The sequence below is a fragment of the Pinus tabuliformis genome, chromosome 3_1 (genome assembly GCF_031772625.1).
Source record: "Pinus tabuliformis cultivar Carrire ecotype Pingquan chromosome 3_1, CPIR1, whole genome shotgun sequence".
Lineage (NCBI taxonomy): Eukaryota > Viridiplantae > Streptophyta > Pinopsida > Pinales > Pinaceae > Pinus > Pinus tabuliformis.
Genome location: NC_142301.1, coordinates 681,199,453 through 681,219,463, shown reverse-complemented (window position 1 = coordinate 681,219,463; position 20,011 = coordinate 681,199,453). Strand labels below are relative to the sequence as shown.

Here is a 20,011-nt window from a genome sequence, read left to right as displayed (position 1 = left end):
GCTAAATACAGGTTTAACTAAAGGGAACATTGCACTCACATGCTCAACAAAATGCATGAAAACACCCCAAAAGAGTTCCCCAAGACATCAAGAAACTAAGATGAATAAGAAAAGTGATTGCTTAATCCCCACAAGTTCTTATAGGTTATATTATTACCCATTAAACAAATTACACATGGATTTTAAAGCAATAAACAATGGATTAATTTACAGATCTAACTATCAATACTAATTGTGGATCTAACTATCAATAATGATTGTGGACACCATGCATATTGTTTAGAATAGGTGTCCAGTAATACTAGAAAAATATAAAATAAAGTATTCTTATCAACCTTTGGTAATTCATTTTTATTTAACCATCAAAGCTTCATGGATGATGATTGCTTTATTATAGACCCATATTATATTAATATGATGTATCAAGCATTTAGCATTTAGAAAAATAAAAACAAATGATGATTCACATAGAGAAAAACAATGTACCATTATCAGTCACATTCTTCTCTAATCCACTGACCTTCACATCATGCACCAGTGAAATCCACACCATTATATTCTCTTCATTATCCTATCATCCATGAGTAAAGATTAATCTAATTTATTTTACTTATGACATATTTTTATTTAAAATTCAAAGTTCCATGTATAGATTGTATTACCAAAAATCCATATAAACTCCAATTTATTAAGAATATAGATGAATAAAAACAAACAATAAGTCATAGTAACCCTAAGAAAAATGTAAAGTGCTATTATTGATCATTTATCTTCCGACCAACTTTCAGATCATGCATTAGTAGAATTTGCAACTTTGTGTTTCCTTCATTATCCTATTATATCTCAAATTGTATTCTCATAAACATACCACTATCTTATTAGAGCATAAATCATTTAGAAAAGGGTATGTATTCCATTAGGCTAATGGAGATAATCAAGTAGTAAGTTTGCTTCATTTTTACATGTAATTTTTTTTCCTTTAAAAAGAATTGGGTTTCCCTCTTCTTCATCTTTCCTATCTTCATCTTTATCTTCAACCATTGTTGAACTTTCAACCACTTCTTTTTGCATCATTTTAATATCTTCACCTCATATTTTTACTAAATATTTTTATTATAATATTTTTTCCTTTTACATCATTACTTTTCTTAATATCTTTTTTAAATTCCCATACTATTTAGAAAAACATAATTTAAAAGTTCTATGTTTTTGCCCTTTTTCTGAGATATAATCTTATGAGTTTCAGCTAAAATTCAGCCAAAACTTATTGGAATGACAAATTTTAGTTAAATATATAGATTAAGTGCCTTCCATGTTTTCAAGTAACTAAAAAAAATTCCTTCGCCAAAAATTATATCATTAAATTTCAATTAAAAAAAATAACAAAATTAAACTCGACTTTTAAAAAATATACCAATATTTTTATATTAAATAATAAAAAATAAAAAACATTTTCTTTCCACCTTCATGTTAATATTTAACCATATTAAATAATAATATTGAATTAAATGAAAACAATTTTTACGGAATAGAATTAATATTAAGTCACCTTCATGTTAATATTAAATAATAATATTGAATGAAAGTAATTTTTACTATGAAGCAATCATTACTATTGAATGGAATTAATATTCATTCACTTAGAGGGAATCATCGCACTTCCAAAAACCCCTAAGAACAACATAGAATAGTTAGAATTACAAAAAGTATCCCTACGACACTATTACCTAGGAGAGTCATGATCATTCATGAACATGGAATTACGTGTAATTATACTAAAATGGAATCAAAATATGAATATTCATGAGTGTTATTATACTTGAAATAAAAGGTTACCAACCCGAATAATAAATGTGATTATATTAATATTTGGTGATGAGTACGGACCATTATTGATGATTTTGATTTTATTTATTAATTCGTGTTTATTATATTTACAGGAGTGAGACTTACAATTGACTACAATATGTATGTGCCGATCGCAAGTTATAGGGGAGGGACATCATTATTGGTGTGCTTTCTTGTTCACCTCAATTGTCGTCGTGGAGACATCTGCAAACTCATACGACACCTATTGAGTAGTTCTTGTCACGTGTTGCAGTGGGTGGGGGCATTTAAGACAACAGTTAATATGTCGTTTAGGGTTTCATTCTGTGTGTTTTGTGGCATGTCTTCTCTGCCCTGTGTTGTTTCGTTCGGGTCCGATGTGTGGGCGATGCGCTCCGTCGACGATGGATTGGGACGGCTCCAATACTGGTTCACCATGTCCGCCATTCTAGCGCTACTCACCAGGCAAGGTTGCTTGCAGTGGTTCGTTAACCATTTAGGGTTTATGGTGTGGTTTCTTAATTGCACCTGACATTACTATTTGTGCACGTTTGTTTCTTGTTCAGGGTTTAGGGTTTTTTTCTTTCCCTGTTTCGAGGGGGTTTTGACACTGTCACTATTGTTGTTCATTCTGCACTATTGAGAATTTACAACTGCTAGTGTTGTTGTTCGTTCTGCACCATTGAGGGTTTACAAATACCTTGGTTGTTGTTTCATCCTCGTGACCTATTTTTTGGGAAGGAGCTAGTGCGAAATTCTAACCAGTTCGAGGTCCATGAAGGTAAATCTGTAAATTCATGGGGTTTTTTTTTCGAATTTGTTGTAATTTGTTTGTAGGTTTTTGCCCAACTGCTATTTTTTTCATGTGTTTGCAAGTTTTGGTTGCAGGTAATTTGTGTGGCTGTTGCAGAAAAGGTATGGCGAGGTCTGGGGGACGTTTGGACATGGTGGTGGCTTCTGCGTCTCTCTGGTAGGATTCTAAATCCTACCAGCCACTGTGTTTTTCAACACTTAAAATTGTTGTTGGGATTTTTGTAATTTTTCTCTTGTTGCACTGTTGTGTTTTTCAACACTTGAATTTGCTGGGAAATTAGCTCTTGTTGCATGGTTTCTGCATTTTCTTCTAATTTTTGCTTGCTCTGCTTGCTTTGTTTTATTCTTGAATGCTTATGAATGGATACCAGGTGAAGTAAAGCCAATCCTCGATGGATGCAATCCATGTTGTTCTTCCTTTTACTTGTGCTCCACATATTTTATGGCTATTAATTATACACATCATCGGTCTCTCATGAGTTTTAGCAGGCCCTCTGAGTTTGTAACAAGCGCTCAATGACATTCTTCAATGTTTCCCCAATACCAATTGGTGTGCATTTTATCCACCTTAGCATGGATTTCTCTTCATGGTAATGACTCTGTACATATCCTGGATAGGTGACCTTGCTTCCTAAAACCCTTTCTGAAGGGTATCACATTAGTTTCCTCCCTCTTTTGGTGAGGAAATATTTTATTCAATGGTTCCACACATAAATTAATTGTTACATCAAAGAAATCGGATAAGGAGTAATTGGCTAAATTTATGGGATTAGAAAGTTAACCATCTTTTACAGTAAGGCCTGCAGCCTGCCACGTTACAACTCCTTTTCCTCTCTTGGTATGATTTGATCATGGCCTGAAGTCCCAAATAGCCTAACAACTACCTTACCAACACTTCAGATAAATGCTCAAATGCCTATAGTATTGCCTATGTTGTTTCTCATAGCATCGTTGGCAGGAGGTTGTGATTTGGTGCATTTTAGATTGTATTTGGAAGCTTGGGAATTATACGTTGTATATGGTGGAGTTTACTTTCTATGGTATCCAATGGAGGTCCTAAAAAAATCACACAACTAATTACCCAACCTAATAAGTGTGAGATGGAAGATTGTTTTTATTGCCAAATGTTTTTTTGGAGGTAAATTGATTTATAAGAGCAACTTTGCATTGTGTTTGGATTCGAAGTAAATTGGGTTATAAGGGAAATTCAATGCCGAGAGTGCATTACCCATTTGTATTATGTTTTAATTTGACGTAAATTGATTTATAAAGGTAATTTGATGCTCATAATGGGCAGATCGATCCATTTACATTGTGTTTTAATTCATTTATGTATTGTTTGGAATAGAGTTTGCGATAATATGCAAAGATTTCACATTCGAACTTCTTAGACAGATACTTTAAATGTAGTGACTGCATTAATATGTGAAATTCATTTTCTGATTCCTTCTTCTATAACACTTATAGTTAAAAGATGTAATTGCACTTAATGTTTGGGTTGGAACGAATGTACAATTAAAAGATGTTTGGGTTGGAACGAATGTACTTGTGTATTGTTGTTTCATTCCTTTGTGGCATCTGGTTTGTGGAGAAATATGGATTTTATGTCATTTTGGAAATGGTTTTGGTTCTGGTCAGATTTAGTCTGTTGTCTTCTTGAGTTTATATCAGATGGATCTAAGTTGTCCTTTTGTAACTTGCCATCTTGAGGAGCTTCTTTATTGCTCTGTCTCCATATTTGTTGATGTATGGAATGCTAGGTTCTTTGTGAATATGAAACTAATAGCTATGTAACTTTTCTATATTAATGAATTTCAAGTGCTACAGTTTATAAAAAGAGAAAAATCCACAAGTTGGTATAACCATTTCTCCCATATTATTGAACTTATTCCTAAAATGTTCAATGCTTCTTTTAATTACATTACAAGTTTTTTGAGCTTGTTGGAGCAGATTCCTCTTTGTCAATTTTTTGTTTTTCTCCATGATCATTGTAGTCATTAACTCTAAGGGATTTTAATTTGTCCCAAAATTTAGAGTTGAAATTTTTTATAATTATATTTTCCCTATATATTTTCTAATTGTCCTTGCAATTTAATTTTAGTCTTTTGATATTCAATTATAATTCCATCTTTTTCCATTATTTTCTCTTTAAAAATATCTAACTTATCATTTTTAATAGTGATTATTCTCTTCAAATTTTCATATGTGGTGTGAGGTTAGGTACTTTTGTTGTTCACTGTTTTATGGAATTTTCATATTAAAATAAGTGACTTGTTCAAGATTTCATTATTCACTCGTTTGTCATCATATTTACAACTCAGTTATAAATGTGTTGTAAATCATTTGGTGTGTATAGGCATAACAAAAGATCCCATTGCTTCTTAGGTAAGATTTACATTATAATAGACTATAGATGTTCCTTCTAAAATGGATTTTGGTTACAATGCCACAAACAATATGAAATAAAACAACCTAAGTTGTAAGCCAAAATCTTTCTGTGACAAGAAAAACAGACAATCCATCCAAAATCCACATCATAATGTGGTTACAATAAAAAACATATGACACCCCTATTCTTTATGACCTTGAGAATCTTGAGTGCCAAAACTCCCTGAGCCACCTTCTTGATCCAGGTAGGCTAGCCTACATAAAAAGGTTGATTAGGAATTGGTTGATTGCTTCCATATGATTGAGTCCAATTTTCACTTTCCAACCATGGAGGAATTCAATACCCATATCTCACATTTGCACTACTAATCCCTGCATTAAGTGGAGGTGTGTGATGAGCATACAAAAAATTGACACCTCTTCTGGTAGGAATAAAGCAAGTGGGTAAACCCTCATTTTGATAGTGAGGCACTTTAATGTTTATGAGGTCTTGGAATAATGGTGTATTATCTACAATATTGTCCAATGTGTTTGACATAATCATGGTTTCATCAGTGATGCTTGCATCATTGTCAACCATATTGATCATCTCTTGTTCCTTTTCAAGCATTTGCTGTGACTTTCTTGATTCCTTTTCCTGTCTTTCCATTTGTTTTTGTTGGTCCTTCTCTTGCCTTGCTTTATATCTTTCATGCCTTTCAACTGCTCGACATTGTGCTGCAACAATCCTTATTGCCTTCTTTTGCTTGGCTAGATCCTTCTTTTTCTGTTTTAATTCCTGCATTTCAAAATTTTTATTTTTATTTTTATTTATTTATTTTATTTTTATTTTTTATTTATTTATTTTATTTTTATTTTTATTTATTTATTTTTATTTAATTTAATTTATATTTATTTATTTTATTTTTATTTATATTTATTTATTTATTTTATTTATATTTATATTTATATTTATTTATTTATTTATTATTATTATTTTTTTTTTCTTCAGACTTAACTAATAGGTTTATATAGTCTTTTGAGGTGAGTAATTATGAACTTCGGCCCAAACAAAGACTACCCAGTGTACCTTGCTTGTTTTCATTGATATTCTCTCCACTGGTAGCTTTAGGAACCGACCAAGTATCTTCTCCACCCCTCCCACCTGCATGTCATTGCTTGGTACTTCCCTTTCAATATCTGAGACAACTGATTGAACTATATTGTTATCTTCATTTGATGCCTCATTATGTGCTTCATCTTCTTCCATTAATCAATTTCCCACAAAAAATGAATAATTTCATTATTCAATTCTGCTGGTTGTGAAGGCATGTTCATGCTTTGTTCATTGGTTGTTGAGACACTATGTTCGTTCAAATTAATCATGGATTCTACCAGCCATGACGACGGGATTACTTGGCTTGGAAATGTCAATTGGTCATTGTCAACTGCATGTTCAACAATGTCATTAACAATATCAACAACAAAAGTTTCATGTTCTTGAGTTGGTAGAACAACCTCCATGTTACTGTGAATTTGTTCATGATTATACTGTGTTTCACATACAATTTCATCATCTTCACCATATAGGTGTCCTTGAGAGAGGGAAATCATATTACCAACTGCAACCACATCATCATGTTCAACTATTTCTTGCACTTCAACACTTGTTTGGACATTCCCTTCTTCCTGACCATCCACATGAAACACCTGGCTATAACTAGTATCATGCATAAGAGCATCACAATTCAGTAGCCAGATTCCTTTCCTCCTAAAGCTAGCCTTGATATTTGATGGTGTCAGAGCCATTACTTGCAAGCTCTACTAGCTCGAACCTTTTCACCTCAACCCCTGGATTCTTTGCCATCCATGCAACACACTCTAACCTAAAATATTTCTTGAAAGGGCCAAACACACTAACATCAAGGGGTTTCAATATGTGAGTGGTATGAGCGGGCAATGTCAACATGTCTATACCCAAATTATTTTCTTCCTCAATTGTTTGTACAACCATGTGGCTTCCATGGCCATCTAATATAAATAGGTGTCTTTTATTAGGTGAGACAAGACCTGGTATAGATTCAGCAAAGTGACAAAGCCAATTTAAAAAAAGTTCTTTAGTCGTCCATGCATGGGAATGTGCAACCATGCATGCACCTAATTCATAGTTTTGTATATAGTTTTTTAGTTGATTTTTACCTTTGAATAGATAAAATCCTGGGATTGAAGTACCAATTGCATTGAAACAACATAAATTAGTTATCCACTCCATGCTCTTAGGCAAAATCTTTGGCACATTTCGACTCCCTCTCTTGGCAATTACCCACATGGCACAATTCCTTCCTGCCTATAAACCTGTTTCATCACAGTTCCATATATGGTCAATGCTATAAGAATGTTTATCGTAAGCACTAGAAAGAGTGTCATAGAAATTACATACAACTACAAGGCACAGATTTAATGCTCTGTCTCTGTCAAGGCCCTCGGCTACACGTAATACAAGGTCTGAATGCCTTTTTTTAAACCCAAACCACCATGATTTACTAGGAAACCCATCTTTGAATGGGTTTGGCCTCCCTTGACGGATTTGAGCAACTATGGATTTCAGTTGTATCAACTCTAGCCCATGTCCCAATTGGGTCATCTCTTTACACCACTCAACCACCTCGACCTCCTCCTCTTTAGTCATAACTGTAAGAGGCCCTCTACATTTTGTGTGAGTCGGTCCATTTATCTAATAATGTTTTGATGAGGGAGGAATACCATTTTTTTTTGCAGATGCTCGAATTGAATATCCATTATACTCTATGTAGTCAATTGCAACTAACATTTCTTGTTTTTTCCAACCTCTTATAGCACTGATATTTTTAGTTGAACTTGCCCCTTGAACTGTTGTTGACGGTGGCTTTGTGGGTGATGGTGTGACAACAACTTCAATCACATGGTCATCCTCAACAACGTTGCTTGGGGCATTGTTGACATTCACATCACCTGTCTTGTCCTCATCTGACAAAGGGCATCGTAGCTGGGCACCCTTGTCACTCTCCTTCCACTTCTTCTTATACGAGAAACATAGATAACTCTTGCCATAGATGCAACAACCTGCAGAATTTTTGCATGCATTTATTTAAGAATATTTGAAAATTATTCTTTCATACAAGCCGAAAATATTTCTGCTTTATTACAGGCAATTATCAACATGTATGTTAGTATCCTTGAAAAATCAATTATGTAGAATGAATTTGTTGTATGTCTTCAAAATTATCAGTGATTGTTGTTTTGATAACTTATTTTTACACTTAAGGGGTAAAAATAATGGGTTGGGTGTCATTTATTGAATGCGATGCATTTAAGTGTTGAACAACACAACAATTATGGCTGACATACATTCACTTTTGTTATGTGCAAGTATGGATATTTATTTGGGATACATAACTTCAATTCTAATGAGTTGGGGTTAAAATGACTACTACTTTGTACATCTCGAATAGACCATTTTGGAAGGATTTATGGCTTTATCTGTTTTCTAGTTGGGTCAATATGATTTGTATTCTTAAGTATTAAGATACTATTTATGGACAGTTATGGGCCCAATGTATGTTTTGGGAAATTTTGGACATAAATTAAAATATATTTGCACTTAATGTTATTTATTTTTGTTTAAATATTGGTTGCACATCTCTCAATTTCTGGTGGTTTGGTGGGACTAGTACTATATCAATTATTGGTCCTTGCACAACATTAGACATCCCTCCCTTATGCCGATCGTAAGTTATATGATTTTGTTTTTAGTAAAAACAATTGATTTTCAATTAGTTATAAAAGTTATACATATATTTTATAAAGTTCATTAAAATTTAAAAATAAATAAATATTAAATTTAATATTTTGAGATTTTGATTTTTTTTTTTTTAAATTTAAATATCTATTTTTTTATTGGTTTATATATATGAAGTGACTAATTTTATGGGGTTATAAATAGAATTTTTTAGAGAAAAAATATTAAAAAAAATGTCATCATAGTACACATATCAATATCAATATTTATGACCAAATTTCAATCAAATCTAATGAATTGTGAATATTTAATTTGACAGGTTAACATTAAAATATTTTATAATTAAAATGTCATTAACAATTTTTATTGATTTGACATGTTATCTTTACACTGTTTTATAATTAAAATGATATATTTTTTTGTTGTTGTCAAAATGTATTTTTTTACAGGTCAATATGAAAGAGATGTGTAACTCTTATATTCACATAGAGTTTACATATAATAATAATAAAAATTAAAAAAAGAAGAATATTTCAATATTTATTAAAGTAAAATATTTTAATATCTATTTTAAATAAAATATTCTAAAAACAACTTTATTTAAATAATATAAGGAAAGTAAAGAAAAACAATTTTATTTATTTTTCATTCAAAATTATTTTATATCTTAATATTATAGAGATATATCATTTTTTAAATGTTTAATATAAAATTGGAACATGATATTTAAAAAATTGTTTCAATGTCAATCATATATATATATACATATATATATATCTATATATACATATATATATATATATATATATATATCTATATATATATATTATTGGTGTGTTGTTTAATATGAGTGAAGTATCTTTTTTTTATATGTTTAAAAAGGAGTTGGCATGTGTGCACATGCATTTACGCATGTATAGACTCACATGCTACGAATTAATGTAAATCCATTTTAATTTTGATCCATCATGCATTGATTTGTAAACAAGAGACTAGTCTACTAGTTTCACTAACACATTTGTGGAATTAACTTTTGATCTTTGTGAAGGAGAAATCTGAAAGAATATTAAATTTACACAAAATTACTTGACTTAGATGCCCATTGAAATGGTTAAATTCCCAAATAACATTTTAATTATACACATGTTTCATCCCAAGCATCACGTGGAAGCAAAATAAACACTTTACTTCCACAATAGGAACGCTTTATACCTCAACACAAAAGACCATATGATGCCTTCATATATTTCTTTAGTATATATATTTTATTAATATTATGCATGGTGGTGTAATTTATTTTATTTTATTTGTATAATACACCAACACACACTTTTGAAGCGAAATATCTTTATAAAGTTGTCAAAGGATTTTGATTTCTATGTACTATGTATATAATTTATTTATATTATATACCAACACAAATCTTTTGAAAATGAGACAAGGCTAAATACCTTTATAAGGTTGTCAAAGGATTTTAATTTCTAAGGTACACTTCTATTGTTGAGTATATATAAAAGTTACCATTTCAATTATCAAATTTATTTTATTTTAATTTCTAAAGTACTCAATATTAACTTTTTCCGTAAAATCATGCATTTTGTTAGACTTATATGCATTTATTTAAAAAAAGATATAAGTATGTAAATACATTTTTCTTTTTTCTAATTAATTAAGTAATTAAAGGTTAATATTTTTTCATTTTAAATTTTATATACAATTATGTTTTAATTTTAATTTTTTTTTTATATTAATATCAAAAAATAGTTTCATAAAAATTAATTATTTAAAATAATATTAAAAGTTAAAATTTTCATAATTAATTATTACTATATATCAAAATCTAATTTAAAAAATAATATTTCTAAAATATTTTTATCATCAAAATAAATGGAATTATATAATTAGTAATCATATAGAAAGTTGTTATTACAAATGAACACGATCTCTTTTATGATATTTTTCAAAAAGTATTTTTAATATAATAAAGATCAATTGCATTATTAAGTACTCAATCACATATTAAGTTGGTTGATCAAATTCACTTGTTGATATTTCCAATGGAATAAGAAAATATCTTTTATGTTATTTTGATTACAATTCCCTGCTAGATATAAGACAAAATTGATCGAGAAATGTACCTCTAAAAGGGCCAAAACATCCAATAATTCAACTAAACTTTGTCTATTTATTTATTATTATAGATATCCCATATACACTCATATTAAATCATAAAATTCAAATATATAAATAAAATTTTAAAGCAAATCAAATAATTTTTTTAGTTTGATTAAAAACCCATCAACCAAATTTAATCTTATTAAACATTATTGTATGTGTGAACTAGTAGAATTGGCAACTAGGACAACCCTTAAAATACAAGTAATCAACAAAATACAAACAATTTTAATATTTCCTCGAGACATCCAATATCTTTATTAGACTAATAAGTTAAAAAGATAATAATATTATTTTTTCCTATTTATAACCTAAACCTTTTTTGAAAATATTGTAGTATTCTTTCTATCTTAGTTATAATAATTTACTATTTTTTTGTATAAAAGAAAAGTACTAAGCAACAACGCTACATATTACACTTGTTAATTTTAAAAACAATATAATATTTATAACAAATTAAAAGTAATTTTATATGCTATATTTGAAATAATAATAATAATTTAATTTTAAAGTCAATTAAATTATATATTAAATTGATGTATTAGATTTATTTGTGTATAGGTTAAGGGATTCATTTATATATATATATGTGTGTGTGAAAATAAAAGGGGAAAAAATGATATATAGAGAGAAATACTATAAATATAGGTATATAATGTATATGGTTTATTGGTAAAGGAAGATCCACATAATTGTTGATGTTTAAGAGCCACCAACCGGATCCATTGTCAAGGCACGAGGAAAGATGAAGAGTAGACGAGGAAAATATAGTAGAGAAGCATGGTCAAGAAAACCCTAAGGCCACTTATATATATATATATATATATATATTTCTCTTCACAAAAATCCCCCCTAAATGAGGCTATCCAAGTAATTAAAGAGGTGACTGGCCCATAAACAACAAAGCTTGTGGAAGTTTGTCTCATATCTACTTTCTTTGGATTTAGGGGTGAATACTATGAGTAGACTGATGGAGTAGTAATGGGATCACCCCTTTCTCCAGTAATGACAAACCTTTATATTGAAAAATTTGAAAGTTTGGTTCTTAACACTTACCACATGAATCCTAGGATTTGGAAGAGATTCGTTGATGACATTAATGCCATCTACAACATGGGAATGGAGAGCTCTCAAGATTCTCACAACACCTTAATAACATCTCAATAGACATCGAATTCACTATGGAAATTGAAGAGACTGATTGCATACCCATCCTAGATATCATAACAATAAGGAAATGTGATCGACTGTTGAAATGTGGCAAGAAGAATACTCCAATTTAATTTGTCCTTGAATTAAAATCGAATTTAGTCTTAACAGCTACTTGGAAATAATTTATTAATTATTTCTAAATTAATTAGTTGGAGAAATTCAAGTTAGAAGTCTTTCTGAAGTCATGCAAGAGTTATCCCTTAAATTAAGGAGATAAGGTTGAGTTATATTTGAGTTGTAATTAGTTAACTCATTTTACCGAGTTAAGTCCAGTTAAATTAGTTCCAAACTGTTTGAGGAATTAATAGAGAGTTAATCGTCAGTTGATGCATGTATGCACTCAACTAGTGTACTCCAGTTAATTGAAGATTCCCTCATCAGAAACTCATGCATGTCTATTCTGAGAAAGGCCTAGTTGAGATTAAAGACAAGGACAATGTACTATCAGCTGCATGTGTTTTCTTATAAAGAAAATTCATGCATGCAGTCAAGGCATCATTCCTTGAGGATTGCGCAGTTCTGATAGTGTGTGAGAGTGATCATCCACTTGGTTGAGGGAGAATCATCCCAGAGGAACAACGCAAGGGAATAGGAGCTTGGACGGTAGAGAGGAAGGCTTGAGAGAAGCCAAGATTTCCCATGAGCATCTGTGAGGATTGTACTGAGAGATAAGGCTTTGTATAATTCCTATATATTTCCACCTTGTATGATAATACAGATAATGGGGTTTTTAGCTGAGGCTTCACCTGAAGTATTTTCATGTGTATTGTGCATTGATTCTTCTTCTTCTGGTTATATTGTTCAGCTTGATATTTAAGCTTCCACAAATTTATAGTAAAGCAGGTTATAGTATTATGCTTTGATCTATATTGCATTATCAGGTTAAACTACATTCATATTTTCTACATAGTATTAGAGCTAGATTTATCAGAGTTGGATTTGTAGATAATTTATACATGGTATCAAATCTGTGAACAGTATACTGAGAATATAATTCAAAGTTTAAAGTTTGGGGTTGAAGGTACAAATCGAATTCATATCATACTTCAAGGTTGGCCAATGGCGTTCTATGGCTTGAGACTCGAGTATGCATTGGAAGGTAGCTCGAATTACATAGCATGTTAAGATAGAATGGAGGCTATATTAGAAGACAATGGCTTGAAGGAATTCATTGATCAAGAAATCCCAAAGCCAGCTTCAACTAATGCACAACAGTTGGCTGAGTGGAAGAAGTGTGTGGCGAAGGCGAGATAGATCATCCTTGAGGGAGTTCGAGACCATATTGTCTTGAGTCTCCATGGGAAGGATACTCCATTTTCAATGTGGAATACAATGAAGGACCTTTACCAAAACAGTAGCGACCAGAGGAAATTGGCGCTCAAGGATAAGCTTCGAAGAATCAAGATGGAGAAGGGCGATACTATTTCCACATATTTGAACAAGCTCACCACCTGCAGAGATGAGCTTGGCAGTGTGGGAATAACTACTATCGATGATGATATGGTGAGCCTCGCTCTCCTTGGCCTTCCAAAGAGTTGGAATAACTACCAGGACTTTGTGAATGGAAGGGAGAAATTGATGGATTGGGAACGACTGTGGTCAGATCTTATGTAGGAGGAGATCAGTAGGAGCACACGAGATGGTTCTTCATCCAAGGATGATAATGAAGAAAATTTGGCCTTAGCAAGTAAGGCAAGGAAGGGGAAGGGGAAGGCTTCCCATTCCAAATTGAATTCTTGTCATGGAGGGAAGAAGGGTGATATGTCTAAAGTGAGATGCTTTAATTGTCACAAGATGGGACATTATGCAACTAATTTCCCATCGAAGAAGTCCAAGAAGGGATCCTTGGAAGGATTGGAAGGTGAGGCATTAGCCTCTCAGTTCGAAATGGACTTTACCCTCATTGCATGCACGGTGTCATCGATGATGTGTTGTGTTTGGTATCTTGACAGTGGAGCCTCATTCCACATGATCGGAGATAAAAGTTTATTCAGTATCTTGGAGGAGAAAGACCTTAATATGCGCATAGAGATGGGTGACGACGGAAGGTATGATGTCTCAGGAGTGGGCATGGTTGCTTTTTAGAGGGAGCATGGAGCTCCTATCACCTTGATAGATGTGAAGTATGTGCCTGAACTGAAGAAGAACTTGGTATCAGTCGCAATGTTGGAGGACAAAGGCTACAATGTTTTCTTTAGTAAAGGAAAGGTGTTCCTAAGACACATAGCCACGGGTCAGACCAAGAGGATAGGGATTCGGGTGAATGATCTATATAAACTAGAGGTAAATGATTGTGTAGCATTGAGTACGAAAGAAGAATTGGTGCAAATCCAAGACATTGGCGAGTTGTGGCACATGCAGTTGGGCCATTTGCATCATGGGGCTTTGAAGACAATGCAACAGATATCTACAAGACTTCCCAAAGGTAAACTTGAGAAATTTGACACATGCAAAGGTTGTACCTTGGGAAAGTACACCAAGTCTTCCTTTCATGATCGAGTCAGTCGAGCAGAGGCTATCTTAGAGCGAGTTCATACTGATGTGTGTGGACCATTCTCAACGGCATCCACAACGAAGCTAAGGTATTTTGTGATTTTCATTGATGACTATTCTCATAAATGCTGGATTTAATTCATGCAGAAGAAGGACCAAACTTTCACAAGGTTTTGTGAGTTCAAAGCTTTGGTCGAGAAAGAGTCAGGGAAGAAGATCAAGGCCTTGAGAAGTGACAGCAGTGGAGAATATGTCTCTCAAAAGTTTAAGGACTTTTGTGCATCAAAAGAATTTAAACGAGAGTTGGCGACACCTCATAACCCACAGCAAAATGGGTGGCCGAGAGGAAGAACATAACTATTTTAGGGCAAGCACGGGAAATGCTGCATGACCAAGGCCTACCACTCCACTTGTGGGTTGAGGCTTATAACACAATGGTCTATTTGCATAATAGAAGCCCACATCGCATACTTGGGATGGAGACACCAGAGGAAGCTTTCTCCGGTAAGAGACCAGATGTGGGTCACTTCAGGATCTTTGGCTCATCGACATATTGCCATGTGACAAAGGATGCACGAAAGAATCTTGAGCCGACAATAGAGTTGGGGATATTTTTGGGGTACATTGATACACCTCACCACTATTAGTTGTACTTGCCTACGAGTCGGAGGATAGTGGTTCGCAGAGATCTCAAGTTTGATGAGCAGAAGGCCATGCGAGTTTCCCTTGAGAGGGAGCTCCAACTACAAGCTATGGAGGAACTGTTGGTTCCTAAGGAGGAGGAGCCTCAGACTGATGTGGAGCAGCCACATGCAGAGGTTCTAGGAGTGGAGACATCCACTCAAGCAGAGTCTTCCAGAGATGGATGGAAGTGCACAAGAGAAGCTGATAGATTGCTGAAGGATGTGAGAGAGAATTTGGGAGAACCATATTCTCAGCACAGACAAAGGAGGTCATCTGAGAGATACACTAGATACATGGCCCTTGCTGGGGAATGTGTTGAGACCAAGCCATCTTCCTTTGAGGAAGCAGTGCAGCAGCCGATTTGGGTTGATGCTATGGTGGAGGAGTATGACTCCATAGTTCGTAACAGTGTTTGGGACGTGGTTCCGAGACTGGAGAACAAGTCAGTTATGAGTTCTTGTTGGCTTTACAAGGTAAAGCAAGCTGTTGATGGTAGTGTGGAGAATTATAAGGCAAGATTTGTTGCCCATGGCTTTTCATAGGTCGAGGGGATTGACTATGATGAGACTTTTGCTCTTGTCGCAAGGTACTCATCTATCAGATCTATGTTGGCACTATCAGCATATATGGGTTGGAAGATCCATCAGATGGATGTGAATACTGCATTCCTCAATGGCCAGATTGAGGAAGAGGTGTACATAAAGCAGCCAAAAGGTTTTGAGACCTTCGATCGTGAGTTGCATGTGTGCCAACTCAAGAGAGCATTGTACGGGCTGAAGCAAGCACCTTGTGCTTGGTACACCAGGATAGACAACTACTTCACCAGGTTGGGTTTCACAAAGAGTGAAGCGGATGTGAACTTGTACCACATCATGTTGATCATTGTACTTTATGTTGATCATTGTACTTTATGTTGATGATCTCATATTGACTGGTGATGATCAGTTGATCATGTCTTGCAAGGAGGACCTGACAAGAGAATTTGAGATGAAAGACATGGGTCTCATGCATTACTTCCTTGGCATGGAAGTGTGGCAGAAGGATGGGGAGTTGATTATGTCTCAGGGCAAGTATGCCAACGAGATACTCAGGAGATTCCACATGGATAAATGCAAGCCCATGTAGACTCCTCTAGCAGGTAACAGGAGGAAGGAGGATGCTACTTGAGGAGAAGTAGTAGAGGCTACTGTGTACAAGAAGCTTCTGGGTTCACTGATGTACTTAATGAACCCATGACTAGATTTGGGCTATGCTATGAAGCAACTGAGTCAAGCGATGGTTCAACCTACCAAGATGTTTTGGAAGGCATCAAAGCATGTATTGATATACCTCAGAGGCACATCTCAGTATGGATTATGGTACAGACGGATAGAGGGAGTGAAGCTACAGGGCTTCACTGATGTAGATTGGGCAGGGAGTCCATCAGATCAGAAGAGCACGTCAGGAGGGATTTTCAACCTTGGGTTAGCGACAATTCTTAGTACAACATGAAACATAGGTCGGTTGCACTCAGCTCGGCAGAGGCAGAATACATAGCTGCAAGTCAGGCAGTATGTGAGGCCATCTAGATGCGGAAAATCCTATTTGGTTTGTGTGATCAGAGGATGGATCCAACTGTGACCTATTGTGATAATCAGAGTTGTATCAAACTCTCTAAGAATCCAGTATTTCACGATAGGTCCAAGCACATCGACATCCAGTATCATCATCTCAGAGACTGTGTAGCGAGGAGGATCATGTTGCTGCAATATATTTTGACAGAGGAGCAAGATGCTGACATTTTGACAAAGGCATTGTCAAAGTGTAAATTTGAGTTCCATAGAGATAGGATCGGGGTGGCAGATAATCCCTTTCTTATTGAGAGGGAGTGTTGAAATGTGGCAACAAGAATATTCCAATTTAATTTTTCCTTGAATTAATTGTGAATTAAAATCGAATTTAGTCTTAATAGCTACTTGGAAATAGTTAATTAATTATTCTAAATTAATTAGTTGGAGAAAGTCAAGTTAGAAGTCTTTCTGAAGTCATGCAAGAGTTATCCCTTAAATTAAGGAGATAAGGTTGAGTTATATTTGAGTTGTAATTAGTTAATTAGTTTATTGAGTTAAGTCCAGTTAAATTAGTTCCAAATTGTTTGAGGAATTAATAGAGAGTTAACAGTCAGTTGATGCATGCATGCACTCAATTAGTGTACTCCAGTTAACTGAAGATTCCCTCATCATAAACTCATGCATGTCTATTATGAGAAAGTCCCAGTTGAGATTAAAGATAAGGACAATGTACTATCAGTTGCATGTGTTTTCTTATAAAGAAAACTCATGCATGCAGTCAAGGCATCATTCCTTGAGGATTGCGTAGTTTTGACAATGTGTGAGAGTGATCATCCACTTGGTTGAGGGAGAATCATCCCAGAGGAACAACGCTAGGAAATAGGAGCTTGGAGGGCAGAGAGGAAGGCTTGAGAGAAGCCAAGATTTCCTGTGAGCATCTGTGAGGATTTTACTGAGAGCTGGCTAGTTGTGAGAGCTACAACTTTGTATAATTCATATGTATTTCCACTTTGTATGATAATACAGATAGTGGGGTTTTTAGCTGAGGCTTTCCCCGAAGTATTTTCATGTGTATTGTGCAGTGATTTTTCTTCTTCTAGTTTTATTGTTCAGCTCGATCTTTAAGATTCCACAAATTGATAGTAGAAGTAGGTTATAATATTCTGCTTTGATCTATATTGCATTATCGGGTTAACCTACATTCAGATTTTCTACATGGTATCAGAGCTAGATTTATCAGAGTTGGATTTGTAGAGAATTTCTACATGGACATTTAGACCATGAATTCTACTAGAAGAAGACCCACATCGAAAATTACCTTCCTGCTGACTCTCACCATTTTCCTGCACAACATATTGACGTCATCAAAACCCTAACTACTAAAACCTTCAAAATCTTTGAGAAGATCACAAGGAGAATTAGAGAAACCACTTGATTGAAGTATTTATGAATATTGTTTATAACAAAAAATATATATTCATTTATCTTCAAAAAGCTATGAATAGACAAGACAACGATAACACTAATATGTAAGACTCTAGGAAGACAACATACGTTCTTTACCTCAAAGGAACCATTGATAAGATTGTTAAGGCGTTGAAACAAAAAGAGATCATTACACCTTTCATACCTCTCACCACTATCACAAAAAATATGAAAGTTCATTAAGGATAGTGTTGTTCCTTAAGAAACTAATTTCCTGGCTATAGGGAAATTATGCTGAAGACATTAATAAAGATTATTTACTGTCACTTATTGTTTATTAGATTACCAAATGAAGGACTTGGAAAACTTGGCCTTAGACTCTTAATACATGTATGATTAGAAATCTCAGAATGTCATTTGCTGCTAAATATAAATGATGAATGAGGAAAGTGTGAAAGGGAAGTTAAAGAAAATATGTTGATCTCTCACAGGAGCTATTATCTGTAACTTATAGGAATTATGATCATGAGGAATAAATCATAAAAAATATGCTGATCTCTCACAGAAACTACTGTCTATAACTTAGAAAGGAAATGAGGACTTTAAGTATAGGAGCGCTCTTTAAGGGATTTAACCCTGCAACTTCATTACTACACTTAAAAAGAAGAAAACATTGCATGACACATGATAGTGAAACTTACAAATTATATGTAACAACTCCTGGAAACTTCTAGTTGTTTTATTAATCAATGATGTTATCAGAAATACAGTGGCTTGGTTCTCCAAAATTCCCACCCCATCTTAGTAAAATTTCCCCTTTTTATACATTGCAAAACAGTTGTTGATCTTTGCAACTATCCAAATTATTTAACTATTTCTCTAACTATATGAGAAAAAACTCTTACAAAACTTTTACAGAGGTTTAATGACACCTCAAAGAACATAAAACAAGAACAACTGAACAATGACAATAACTACTGCCCTTTGACTCTGCTAATCTGCTACCGCTCTGACTGTGTCTCAATAGTAATTAATCTACCTTAATCATACAAATTGTGTTTAACTTGCGCATAACCTGGCTTACACATGTATTGGGCGCATTCCAATTGGCCAGAACGGCAAGAAATTTGACCAACCGCCCTCTTCTTTAAATATGGCTTTAACGCTGATTTTCTTGTTTACACAGCAAAATCAACACAAAACAGATAAACGAAACTAAAAATACATTAACCCGATTTTATAACTCCATCGGATCTGGAGTTTCATCGCAATTGGCAATCGACCCTTATCTTTACGCAGCTTTAAGTCGCATAACCATGGCAACACGAGACTTATGCATATATGCCCTTTATAACAAAGATATGCCATAATCATGATTTTCCGCTTTTAAAATAATCTGCACAATACCCTTTATCGCAATCGGCAATCAACGCTTCCATATATATATGCATAACAGGCGGACCCGCCGGACTTTAAAATATGATATATATGTGTTCGGGTCCGACCCTTATCACATATCGTGATCGGCGGGGTCAATGCATATAACATAAGCGTTTCACACTTTACGACCCGCCGCTCTTATAAAATACGCCATATAAGTTTTCGGGTCCAGAACCCAATCGGCAATCGCAATCGGTGCTGCGGAGCCAACCATCCATATTGCAGACCCGACGATATTTAGAATGTA

The 20,011-nt window shown here is 33.9% G+C and overlaps 1 pseudogene; it reads left to right on the top strand.

Annotated features, from left to right (window-relative positions):
* Positions 1-20,011, top strand: part of LOC149188929 (uncharacterized) — a 51,562-nt pseudogene that overhangs the window by 14,793 nt on the left and 16,758 nt on the right.